The sequence below is a fragment of the Nicotiana sylvestris genome, chromosome 8 (genome assembly GCF_000393655.2).
Source record: "Nicotiana sylvestris chromosome 8, ASM39365v2, whole genome shotgun sequence".
In the NCBI taxonomy this organism is placed as follows: Eukaryota; Viridiplantae; Streptophyta; class Magnoliopsida; order Solanales; family Solanaceae; genus Nicotiana; species Nicotiana sylvestris.
Window position 1 is genome coordinate 5,099,506 of NC_091064.1, and position 13,202 is coordinate 5,112,707.

Here is a 13,202-nt window from a genome sequence, read left to right on the forward strand (position 1 = left end):
ATTCCCTCGGTAGATGAAATTCTGCCTCGCCCAGGGAGGGACGCGACTGACTTCAGTTTCAGCGGTGGAGCGGAGCCGGAACACGTCGCTTCCGTTGTGAGTGAAAGGGGAATTGTAGAGTTGAGGGAATGGTGGGGAATCCCCAGTTTCGTCGAGATTTGAGGCGGAGGGGGACAACAAAATTCACTTCGACCGCCTCGAATATTATGTGTTCTACGCCTACCCCTTCATTGTAGGGTACTCACTTCCTCTCCCCATATTGGTGATAGATTTCTGCTGCTACTACGAGGTGTGCCCTACTCAGCTTTCTCCTTATTTCTATAAGTTATTTCTCATGCTGCTCAAATATACGGAGCTTGCCGGTCGTGAGGTCACTTTGGGCCATATGCTTAGCATTTTTGCTCCACAACTGATTCGAGGTACGATGATTCATGCGCGTCCTCAGGGATCAAAGGGTCTAGTGGTGAAGATGGATGATAGAACCAATCGTCGTTTCTATGAAAATTACTTTTATATGCGGACCGAGCATATTGTGGCGGACTCGACGGGATTCCCTGAGAGATGGAACTTTGCCCGTAAGTTTGCGTCTTTAATTAATGAAATGTTCGACCATTTTTCGCGGATGCTAAACTGCTTTGTTTTTCTACAACTGAGAGATTGCCCCTGCCGCCTGTCGAAGGGATTTGCGAATGGGTGGAGGCCATTCTTCCCTACACAGTAGGAGTTCGTACCTGGTCGACTTTCCATGAGAGGTTTGGACGCATGCCTCTTACAGGTGAGATGACGTCCTTATCTATTGTTATTCCCCCTTTTTTTGTTGTTTAGCCTCTTATGTATCGTTCGTCGTTGTCAGGGAGGGTACGGAGAGAAAGGGCCCCTCAGCTAGCCTTTCGCCAGCCGGCCGCATCCGCTTGTCTTGTCGCTGTACCTGCTGCACGCCCTTCGTTGAGGGCTACTTCGGTTGAATGCGCGGCCTTGGTTACTCCAGGGAGGGATGATAACTAGGGATTTTGATACATTTTATACTCCTTCTTGCTTATGTTTTGATTAGAAATTTTGTACAAAATAGTCCCAAAAGTCTCACAAGTTGTGCTTGATTGCAGGTTTGATCAACAAAGTGATAAGATGTCAAAGATCGGCTCAAAAAAGAGTGAAACTTGCACAAGTACCAAGACAAGACAAGCTTAGGCAAAATAGGCTCAATGCGGCCGCACATCATTCTGTGTGGTCCGCACAAGTGAGGTTCAGAGAGGTGGACTTCCAGGCCAACAGGCAATGAGGCCGCATGAGATTTAATACGGACCGCATTGGAGTCAATGCAGCCGCACTCGATTTAGTGTGGTCCGCAAAACCAAGGATCAGAGAAGTGCCAGTTTGGAGATTGAAGCCAATGCAGTCCGCACTCCATTTCATGCAGACCACACTAGAAGCCACCGCGGCCGCACTCGATTCTGTGCGGTCCGTATGTTCAGAGAGCTGAATTTTAAGTCAAGAGCCTTAGTGCGGCCGCACGTGATTTTGTGCGGTCCGCACTAGCCCCGCAGGGGTATTTTTTTTTCCAGATTTTTCATCTTAGTATAAATAGATTCTTTTTCCATTTTTAGGTTATCAGATAGTTTTAGTACTGGGCTGCGCTTGTGACTTCGAATATTTTAGCTATTTTGAGTAATTTTAGCTTCATTTCAACATTGAATCTTCTAGTTTATCTTAGAAATTAATTAATATGAGTTTTTCTTCATCTATTTCTTTATTTTCTTCTCTAATTATGAGTATCTAGACCTATAAGTTAGGGTTATGGCTCAATCCTAGTATGGGTAATTGATGGGTCGTGTGTTTTAGGGCTAGATTGACTATGAGTGTTTGATATTTGGGCTAATTTCATGTTTAATTGCTGAATTGGTGGTTGCAAATACTAGTTTATATATAGTTGACTTTGGCTCTTCTTGAGAAAGAGAGCCTAAGTCTCTGAAATTGGTGCAACAAGGAATTGGGGCGTACTCAAGAGAGTGATAGCCCCAATTAAAGGGTTAAATCTAGAGATAGTAATACCCGACTTGAACCTTGATTTCTTGTGCAAATTTGCATACCCAATTGGTCTTGATAAAGTCAATTCGGACAAAATCACTCGAACCACCGAGAGGTGTAGAGTGGGTAAAATCATGCAATGGTTATATCATACTCTCCAAATATGTCAATCATGCCTTAGACTCAAGTATCCGTCAATTGACTACCTAGGCGAAAGTCACTACCCTAGTGCCTTTTAACCATTTGAACAACTCGCAATAGTTTACTCTTAGCTTATTCTAGTTTAATTTAGCATTGTAGTTTGATAAACTTAGAAGTAAATAAAAAACCCAAAAAATGTTAAGAAGTGCAATTTGGAATACATACACAACTCCACTTTAGACAGACACCTGAATCTAACTTCTAGCTCCCTGTGGAAATCGATCTCGACCTTAATCGGGTAAAAGCTGCTTCGACCCTCTCTCGCTACTCAATAGTAGTGCAGGGTTGGCCTCGATCACTTTTTGGCGCCATTGCCGGGGAGCTAACGGTTTTGGTTATCTATCTAAATAGTTTTGTGTATTGTTCTTCTTTCCTTCTTTGTTACTAATTTTGTTTGTGTCACAACTCAGGTACCAAATGGCAGCTAACAACGCCAATGACCCTCTTGGAAATGTGATTGCGAGGGAGGAGGTAGATGATGTCGGAGATGATGAGGTACCTCTTATACCTCAAGGACAATGTAGAGGCCGCCAGGCTAATGCTAATGTTAATAACAATATCCCGGACCCTCTTCTGCCACCTCCAAGAGTGGCTCCTAGAGTGCTTCCGAACCAAAGCTATGCAAGTGCTATTGTCTTACCCCGAATTCGGGCGGGCAATTTTCAAATAACCAATGTGATGTTGACCTTACTAGAGCAACGTGGGTACTTCACGGGTGCTGCAAATCAAAATGCTTACAAATATCTCAAGGGGTTAGTGTATACATGTTGGGGGAGCAAACAAACTAATGTGTCCGAGGATGCTCTTAGGTTGAGACTCTTCCCATTCTCACTTAGACGGAAGGCGTTGGATTGGCTCGAGCGACTTCCCAACTATTCCATCACTACTTGGGATGAGTTAGTGGACAAGTTCATTGCAAAATTTTTCTGACCAGGGCATATGGCTACATTGAGAGATGAGATCTTGGTGTTCAAGTAAGAGCCAACGAAACCTTTGCATGAGATTTGGGAGCGTTATAGAACAATGGTGAAGGAATCCCTCAACAATGATATGACCGAGGCGATGATCCAACAGACTTTCTACCGGGGTATTAACACCACAGACCAATGCATAGTGAACCAACTTGCTGAGGGCAACTTCATGAAGTTGTCGTATGATGAGGCTTGTGACATTCTTTATGAGATGGCTGACACTTCTTCCGCTTGGCAAAGTAGAGCCAATGTGCCCCAGGGTGACCCCATGCTTATTCCTTTGCACAAGGAATTATATGATCATGGGCAGGCTATAGCTGAGTTGACAACTATAATGAACCAACTAGCAAAGGCACAGTTGCAACAAGTTCAAAATCCTCGCCAAATGAATGCCATGGAGGTGTTAACATGCTTGTCAATAAAAGAAGACAAAGAGGTCAACAGAACCAAGGGAATTCAGAGCAATTTGACAATGATTGTAGTGGATTTCAAAATGATGGTTATGATGAACAAAGTGAAGAGGTGCAATACATGAATAATTATCAAGGCCAAAGAGGCAATTCTTCCAACCAATAACAATGGAGACCCCAAGGAAATTGGGGAAATCAACAACAAGGCAATGGTAACTGGGGGAACAACAACTAAAACAACAACTGGGGCAATCAGAACAACAATCAAAACAACCAAGGAAATTGGAATGGTAATAACAACAATTGGGGTGGTAATAAAAATCAAGGTGGATGGAACAATGGAAACCAAGGAAACCGAGGGCAAGGCTTTCAAAAGCCCCCAATGTACTAACAACCAAACAATCCACCCCTATTTCCATCTCAAGGTCCTAGTTCTTCTAACAATGATATGGGTAGAATTGAAATGATGTTCGAACAGATGATGAAGAAGAATGCGGACTCAGATGCTCAATTAGCTTTCTACAATACCTCTATTAGAAACTTGGAGGTGCAGTTAGGTCAAATCTCATAGTCTTTAAATACTCGCCCGAAGGGTGCTCTACCAAGTGATACGATAGTGAACCCGAAGGGTGGGAACAATCATGTTATGGCGGTAACAACAAGAAGTGGGAGAGGCGGTGATGTGCATGCCTCCAAACAAAAGTAAATTGTGGATGATGATGTTGAGTTGCAAGAAGATGAAGTTCCTTTGGTAGTTGAAAATGTGACTGATGAAAATGTGAATGAAGAAGTGAGGATTGATATTCAAGATGCTGAGATGGAAACCCAAAATGATGTGAACCCGTCTAAGGAACACATAATAGACATGTCGGAGCTGGTTGTGCCTAAAGAAAAGGCTCATTTACCAAAGCCACCTCCACCTTATCCTCAAAGGCTTGCGAAGCAGAAAAATGAGAATCAGTTCAAAAAGTTCATTGACATGATGAAGAGCTTATCCATCAATGTGCCTTTTGTGGAGGCTCTTGAACAAATGCCGGGCTATGCTAAATTCATGAAGGACTTGGTAACAAAGAAGTGGTCTATGGATTGTGAAACTATAAAGATGATTCACCAAGTTAGTGCAATAATGCATTCAATGGCCCCGAAGCTTGAAGATCCCGGTGCTTTCACCATTCCTTGCACCATTGGGAGTGCGGATTTTTCTAAAGCTCTATGTGATTTGGGGGCTAGTATCAATTTGATGCCCTATTCCATTTTCAAGACTTTGGGTATTGGGCAGCCGAGACCGACTTCCATGAGATTACAAATGGCAGATAGAACGATGAAGAGACCATTGGGTATTATTGATGATGTGCTTGTCCGGGTGGACAAATTTATCTTGCCAGCTGACTTTGTGATCTTGGATTGTGAGGTAGATTATAAAGTTCCTATCATTTTGGGAAGACCTTTCCTTGCTATGGGGAAGGCCTTAGTTGATGTGGAAGCAGGGGAACTCACTTTCCGGGTGGGTGATGAAAAAGTGGTCTTTTATGTTTGCAAATCGATGAAGCAGCCCAACAGTACCGAGGTGTGCTCTTTTGTGGACCTCGTCACAACAGTGATAATTGATGACACCAGTGCAATGATCAATATGGAGGACCCTTTAGAGTCCATTTTGTTGAATCTTGATGTCAATGATGATGAGGGCCGAGTGAAGTGCGTGAACTTTTTACATGGAATGGGCCTTACTCTTATGAGCCTAGGAAATTATCTTTGGACCTCGAGAATAGAAAGACTCCACCAACTAAACCTTCAATTGAGGAGCCTCCGGTGTTGGAGTTGAAACCAGTGCCTCTACACCTCAGGTATGAGTTTTTAGGCTCAAATTCTACTTTTCCAGTTATTCTTTCCTCTTGTCTTACTAACATGAAAGTTGATGCCATATTGGCAGTGCTTCAAAAGCGGAAAAAGGCAATTGGATGGACTTTAACTGATATTCGGGGGATAAGCCTCGCATTCTGTATACACAAGATTATTCTGGAAGATGATGCAAATCCCTCCATGGAGCATCAAAGTAGGTTGAATGAGGCAATGCAAAAAGTTATGAAAAAGGAGGTGATCAAATGGTTGGATGTCGGGGTTGTGTACCCCATCTCTGATAGCTCGTGGACTTCACCGGTGCAATGTGTACTGAAGAAGGGTGGCATGACCGTGGTTGCAAATTCAAAAAATAAGTTGATTCCTGCCAGAGCCGTCACCTGTTGGAGGGTATGTATGAATTACCGCAAGTTGAATAAAGTGACCCGCAAGGATCACTTTCTTTTGCCTTTTCTTGATCAGATGCTAGACCGACTTGCTTGGCGTGCCTTCTACTGTTTTTTGGATGGGTATTCTGGGTACAACCAAATTTTGATTGCTACGGAAGATCAGGAGAAGACCACATTCACTTGTCCATAGGGCACATTTGCTTCTCTAGGATGCCTTTTGGATTATGTAATGCACCGACTACATTTCAGCGGTGTATGATGTCCATTTTCTTTGATATGGTGGAAGACATTTTGGAGGTATTCATGGACGACTTTAGTGTTGTGGGGAATTTATTTGATGAGTGCTTGAAAAATCTTGATAGGGTCTTGGCCCGTTGTGAAGAACCAATCTTGTTCTCAATTGGGAGAAATGCCACTTTATGGTGGAAGAGGGCATAGTTCTTGGACATAAAATTTCAAAGCATGGTATTGAAGTAGACAAAGCAAAAATTGATGTGATTTCAAGGCTTACTCCCTCTTCATCTGTCAAGGGATTCCGAAATTTTCTTGGGCATGCGGGGTTCTACCGGAGATTTATCAAAGACTTTTGGAAGGTGGTGAATCCCTTGTGCAAGTTGTTGGAAAAAGATGCTAAGTTCGTGTTTGATGAAAAATGTATGCAAGCCTTTGAACTTCTCTAACATAAGTTGACCACCACTCCTATCATTACCGCACCTAATTGGAGCTTGCCCTTTGAGCTCATGTGTGATGCGAGCGATGTTGCGGTTGGGGCGGTTTTGGGTCAAAGAGTGAACAAAATATTTTATCCGGTGTACTATGCGAGCAAGACAATGAATGATGCTCAAGTGAACTACACGGTGACCGAGAAAGAACTTTTGGATATTGTGTTCGCAGGAAAAATTCCAGCCGTATCTTATGGGTGCTAAGGTTATTATTCATACCGACCATGCCACACTCCGGTACTTGATGATGAAGAAGGATTCCAAAGCTAGACTGATGTGATGAGTCTTGTTACTTCAAGAGTTTGATTTGGAGATTGTGGACCGGAAGGGTAGTGAGAACCAAGTGGCGGACCACTTGTCCCGATTTGGAGGAGGAGGGGAGGCCTCATGATGGCCTAGAGATCAATGATTCATTTCCCGACGAACAACTCCTTTCGGTGTCGATGAATGATATGCCATGGTTTGCCGATGTTGCTAATTTCCTTGTGACTGGTATAATCCCGTGTGAGCTCTCTTCTAACCAAAGGAAGAAGATCAAGCGGGATAATTTGGATTTCTATTAGGATGAGCCATACTTGTTCAAGATTTGCACGGATGATGTGATCCGAAGGTGTATCCCGGAGGAAGAGCAATTGAGTATCTTGGAGGCTTGTCATTCCTCTCCCTATGGTGGCCATCATGGCGGGGCGAGGACGGCTTCCAAAGTTCTTAGTTGTGGGTTTTATTGTCCAACTTTGTACAAAGATGCAAGTGAACTTGTGAAGAGGTGTGATGAATGTCAAAGAGTGGGTGGAATTTCGAAGAAAGATGAGATGCCTCTCAATACCATTCTTGAGGTTGATATTTTTGATGTGTGGGGCATTGATTTTATGGGCCCATTTGTTAGCTCGTATGGGAACACATACATTCTTGTGGCGGTGGACTATGTTTCAAAGTTGGTTGAACCGTAGCTTTGCCCAACAATGAGGCCTGGAGTGTTGTTGCATTTCTCAAGAAGAGCATCTTTACAAGGTTTGGTACTCCTCGTGCAATCATAAGTGATGAGAGGTCTCATTTTTGCAATAGAGCTTTTGACACTTTGCTTTCAAAGTATAGTGTCAATCACAAAGTTTCTACTCCCTATCATCCTCAAGCAAGTGGTCAAGTTGAAGTCTCCAATAGGGAAATCAAAAACATATTGTCAAAGACGGTCAATGCAAATAGGACCGATTGGTCAAAGAAGTTGGATGACGCTCTATGGGCTTATAAGACTGCTTACAAGACTCTGATTGGTATGTTTCCGTATCGGTTGGTGTTTGGAAAAGCTTGCCATCTACCGGTTGAGTTAGAGCACAAGGCCATGTGGGCTTTGAGGAAGCTAAATCTTGAATGGGATGTTGCAGCAAATCTTCGTGTAGAGCAGCTTAATGAACTTGATGAATTCCGATTCCATGCCTACTCCAGTTCGTCCTTGTACCAGGATAAGATGAAGTACCTTCATGATAAATATGCTCGTAGCAAGGAGTTCAAAGTTGGTGATTTGGTTCTCTTGTTCAACTCTCAGTTACGTCTGTTTCAGGGAAAGCTTAAATCAAAATGGAGTGGACCTTTTGAAGTGGTGTGTGTGACCCCGTTTGGTGCTCTTGATTTAAAGAACAAAAATGGGAAAGTTTTTAGAGTGAATGGACATAGGATCAAGTACTACTTGGGAAAAATTGATGATAGCCATGTGGTGACACTTCTTCATTTCAAATGATTTGATGGTAACCTACGTCGTGCCGCGACGTTAAATCAAGCACTTCTTGGGAGGCAACCCATGTGTTTTTCTTCTTGTTTTTCTTTGATTTTCATGGTAGTATAGGATTTATTTTTGGACTAACTGGTTGTGAGATGCTACAGTATTGTGTTGATGCAGTGCAGGACATAGTGGAAAAAATGTTCCGGTCTCTAAAGTTTTCAATGCGGATGCACTACATTTAGTGCGGATCGCACTCACGAAGGATGAAATGTCCAACTCTCTAAAGTTTTCCACCACGGTCGCATTACATTTTGTGTGGTCCGTGGTAGACTACTACAGCCGCATGGCATTTTGTGCGGACCGCAGTTGGTTGCCTTCTCAAACTTGAAACATGTTGTGTGGTGCGGAACACAGTCCATTTTGTGCGATCCGCACTGGATTGGTAAGCTGGGCCCCTGGTCCTTTTCTATTAATAGGGCCTGAGGCCCTCCTGTTACACTTTTTGATCTCTTTACTCTCAGAACCCTTAAGAACACTGTTCTTCATCCCTTTTGCTCGTAACTAGCTGCTAGGAATCATTAATCATCACTAAATCTCACATTTGGTAACTTGTCTTCTTTTTTAATTACTTTAATTTTGTTATTCTCCTTTACCTTTTGTTTTTCTTGTCTATTATTTTGTTCTTCCCGTATTTTCTTTGATTGTTAGGTTAGGTAGTTGACTTCTTGATTAAAGTAGAATTAGGTAGTTAAAATCACTGGGCAAACACTTAGGGACCTTTATTAGGTGTGAAATTGGACTTAAAATCAAAATACATTGAACCCTAAGTGAGTGTTGCTTCTGGGCACTCAGTACGGACCGCGGTCGATTCTGTGCGGTCCGTGGTACTTTAGTGCGGTCCGCAATGACATTTTGTGCGGACCGCATTGATGAGTGCCTGTAATATGATCTTCGAGGACTATGGCCACACTACATTTTAAGCGGTCCGCATTGCCTGGATACAGAGAGTGGGTAGTCTAAACCTCACCTCTGTGCGGACCGCATTGCCATTTTGTGCGGTCCGCATTAGCTTTTGTACGGACGCACTCCATTTTGTCTGCACTGTGTCACCTCTGCAACTGTCTGCAACATTTTTGTTTCTGCAACTCTGATCTCAATTATTTTTACTAATGTTAACAAGCCTAGTGGATGATGTTTGCAGACAATGGTGAAACAGAGAGTCAAGGGTTTTAAACAAGCTGGTCGAGGTGAATCCTATCTGGGAGGGAAACAAAAAATGGTAAGATTGACTGCTCAAGCCCGACAAAACATTAAAAACATGATGAAGATGATTAAAGCTACTGATAGGGCCATTGACATGTCTGGGAGTGAGTACGAGCCCTCCTGGGAGATATCTTCATACTCAATCCCAGAGTACATCCCTGACTAGCGGGAGAGAAACAGACTAAGAGACACTCCTCCCACTTCCCCCGCTTCCCAAGCATCAATAAATGTATCTTCTGGGTCGTCTGAGGGCTCAGCTGAAGGCAGTGAGGATGAATACTCCACCTCTCTCACAGCTTCATTATTCAGAGAGGGTGTAATAGGAGAAGAGGTAAGGGGGTGAGCCCCAGGTTGGCGGGGTAGAACGAACTAGAAACCCGGAGGTGTGGCAAGACCGATTTGTGAGGGAGATAGCTTATCACAAATTTAGGGAATGGTGGTCGGTGAGGAAGTTGATCCCGGAGAGGAGCTTTGTTGATAGAGACTTATTACCTCACAATCCCAATGTGAGGAGGCAGTTTAGGGAAAGAGTTGGCTGGGAGTATTTCTTGAACAACTGTGAGGATGCAAACGAGCACCTGGTCAAGGAATTCTATACCAATGTTGCCCACATCAAAAACCGCACAAAAGTGACCAAGGTGCGAAATCTGAAGGTGCTTTTTGACGGGAAAACAATAAATGATTACCTCGACTTTGATGAGGAGGATGAGGAACTGTATATGGCAAAGATGGAATTGGGCGAGGAGGTCTGTTCCTAGTTGGCACAGTATCTGGCAATCCCAGGTACCATCCCCGATTGGCTAAATGCGGGAGTGGAAATTTTGAGAAGAAGTCTGAATGTCGAAGCCAAAGGGTGGGAAACATTTGTGTGCAACAGATTGGACCCCACTAGTCATGACAACTCCCTCCCTTTTCATTGGGCAGTTTTGGTGGTATCGATAATGGCGAGGTACCTGATTAATGTCAGGAAGGTAATGTCCCGAGTAATTACGTAGGTAGTCAGTGAGGGTGACAAAGACTACCCTTCCCCAGCTTCTTGACCATGTACTTCCGGGACCTCAAAGTTGAAAAAAGGCCATTTGATATAAAGGTAAAAGCGAAGGCCCCGTTCTCATGGTACAGTATGCAGGGTGATGACAACCCAAAGAGCAAGAACTTCAAGGGAACAACTACTGCTCCAACTGGCCAGTCTAACAAACCAGTTGTGGTAGTGGCTCCTACTCAGCCTGCTTCCACCTCCGCAGACATTCCTCCTGGTCCATCCACTTCAGCAAATCTCGAGATATCCTCTTCTTGAGCCTACCCAGTGACTGCACACCGACTGAGCCAAGCTCTTCTCAACATCAACAACTAGATGTAGATAGCTTCATCCAAGTTGTCTATCCTCACTACTACAGTGAAAGCTCAGTCGGCACCTCCGCAGGTCTCGCAGTCTATCGAGGATGCCCTCAAGGATATTCTGGCCAACCAGAAGAAATCCTTGACACCTAAAAAGTGCTCACGGATGTTGTTGATTCACACAGTAAGGCTCTCAAGGAGCTTGCTAAGGAGAACAAGAAGCTTAGGAAGACGCGGGTTTCCAAGGAGTCCATAAAGGCGTTGAAGGCTGAGGTTGACAGGATGAAGGCAGATCATCTGCCTTTGGACTTATTGCTACAGGACCCGGTACCAGCAACTCATCCCCATCCTGAGCAGTCCTAGAGGCCTCCCAAGAGGAAGAGGATAATTCCCCGAGCAGACGATGCAGTCATCTAGTTGGCAGACCCACCGGAGACTTCATCTAGTCAGCCACATGATGCACCTCAGGAGCCTGTCCAGGTCCAGGCCCAGGTCCTAGCAACAGGCTATAGGGAACTAATCTGAGGTTCCCAAGCATATTGAGGACCCATGGACCACTCAGGATCCCATGCAGACAGATGGGCCATAGGGAGTCTCTATATCCTTTTCCCCTTTTCTTTTTGGTGCTTATTTGGTTTAGCTGGAATTGGGGACAATGCCAACTTTCATTTGAGGGGGGTAAGCCCTACTTTTATGGGTTTAGATTATTGTATATATCTGACAGTTTTTATGCTTTCTTTATTTTTCATATTTGGTTTGTATATAATTTTAACATTTCATTACATTTCTCGTACTTTTATTTTACTTTGGGTCTGTATATAAAGTTATGTTGCATTGTACTTATTCATCTCATCTATTGTATATTCGATCAAATCTTCTCTTGTATATATTCATTTTACTTTCCATAATTTTTCTTTCTTAGCTTCTTATTTATGTTCGTAGCTTCTTGTTCTGAATGTTTGTAATAAGCTTTTGGTTTTCTTAATGCCATAGTTCTTTCCAAAGGTGGAGTTTGTGTGAACCGGGTGACTCTTCTCGATAATGGATGGCGTGATAACCTTCTTAAGGGTTTGAGTCCGTTTTTCTTTTTGCTTTTTAGTAGTTAGTGGTAAGGGTACCTCAAGCAAAGTTTCACTTGGGCCTAGCACATTTACCTTTGATCTCATGGTCAAAAATAAATTGTTGTGTTTAGGATGGTGAAAGTCGTGGCCTTGAGACTCTTGTGTTGATCGATAATCATCAAGTAGTTTTTTGGTACCATTGTGTGCTCAAATCTTATCTAATGTCATTGTGGGCCCACAACTCTGTGTCTTTAGCAATCCCATAGCTTGTGTGGTGAGAAATTGCATTGCAAGTCCAAGTCCCGAGCCATTGATCTAGAACTTGCCCTGAATATTTGTTGAGGCGAAATCCTAAGTGAATTTTGACTTGAGACATGATTATAATCTCTCCTTGGTCCAAATGATAGCTTGAACACTTCCATAACCTACCAATGATAAGATCCATAGTCAACCCTTTTGAGCCTTAGACCTTTTTTCTTCAAAGAGATGAGTGATTTTCCATTAACCTCGTTCTGAGTGCTACTATTCTAAAGGTAAGGTTTGCTTAGGGAGATTTGAGGATGTGTGAGTTTGGGTTCCACAATGACCAAAGTAATAGAAAGAGTTCTTTGATGTGTTGAGTCAACTCTTGATGCTCTTGTGTCGCACTTAATCCATGGTGTTTCAAAGAGTAAAATGTTGTTAATGATCATTTGTATTGAGGGCAATTTTTAGTCCCAATTGATGCTAGATGAGGGCACTTTAGGACAGCTGAATCTTCTTGAAATTTTCCTTAAGGGGTGGGTCTTATTTTGTTTGCTTGAGGACAAGAAAAAGCTTAAGTTTGGAGGAGTTGATAACTAGGGATTTTAATACATTTTATACTCCTTCTTGCTTATGTTTTGATTAGAAATTTGTAAAAAATAGTCCCAAAAGGCTCACAAGTTGTGCTTGATTGAAGGTTTGATCAACAAAGTGACAAGATGTCAAAGATCAGCTCAAAAAAAGAGTAAAACTTGCACAAGTACCAAGACAAGACAAGCTCAGGCAAAGCAGGCTCAATGCGGCCGCACACCATTCTATGCGGTCCGCACAAGTGAGGTTCAGAGAGGTGGACTTCCAGGCCAACAAGCAATGCGGCCGCATGAGATTTAATGCGGTCCACATTGGAGTCATTGCGGCCGCACTCGATTTAGTGCAGTCCGCAAAACCAAGGATCAGAGAAGTGCCAGTTTGGAGATTGAAGCCAATGCGGTCCACGCTCCATTT